Source organism: Crocuta crocuta, unplaced genomic scaffold (genome assembly GCF_008692635.1).
Source record: "Crocuta crocuta isolate KB4526 unplaced genomic scaffold, BGI_CrCroc_1.0 scaffold149, whole genome shotgun sequence".
Taxonomy (NCBI): Eukaryota; Metazoa; Chordata; class Mammalia; order Carnivora; family Hyaenidae; genus Crocuta; species Crocuta crocuta.
In genome coordinates, this window is record NW_027551561.1 from 4,871,496 (window position 1) to 4,872,039 (window position 544).

The window sequence follows — 544 nt, forward strand, 5'->3', positions numbered from 1 at the left end:
AATTTTAACTGATGTCTTATTTAAAAAGATAGTTTCTTTGACATTAATTTGTGAGTGGGGAGGGGCAGAAAGCGAGGGAGTCACAGGATCCGAAGCAGGCTCCAGGCTCCAAGCTCTCAGCACAGCGCTTAACGCAGGGCTCGAACGCATGGAGGGTGGGATAATGACTTGAGCTGAAGTCGGATGCTTACCCAACTGAGCCACCTAGGAGTCCTGTAACTGATGCCTTTCAGTTCTTGGTTTCCTCCTCAAGGATTTTAAGACAAGGTTCTTGAGTAAGATATGACTACTTCCTAGGAACCAGGGATATAACTTCCGCAGCGACCTCAACCCGGGGCCTTGGGTGGCCAAGCCGACTCTATACTCCCGGAAAGTGCTTTGAAAGTGGAATTCCCTGGTCGAAATGAGACAGCCAAGTCCGTTGCCAGCGCGGGGCAGCCGGGAACGGGCACAGACTCCGGTCTCCAGCAAGCCCGCACTTCCGGGTGCGGAAGGGTGGGTCCAGGGGCGGGGCCTGTGTGTCAGTCGGCGCGAGGTCCGCCCA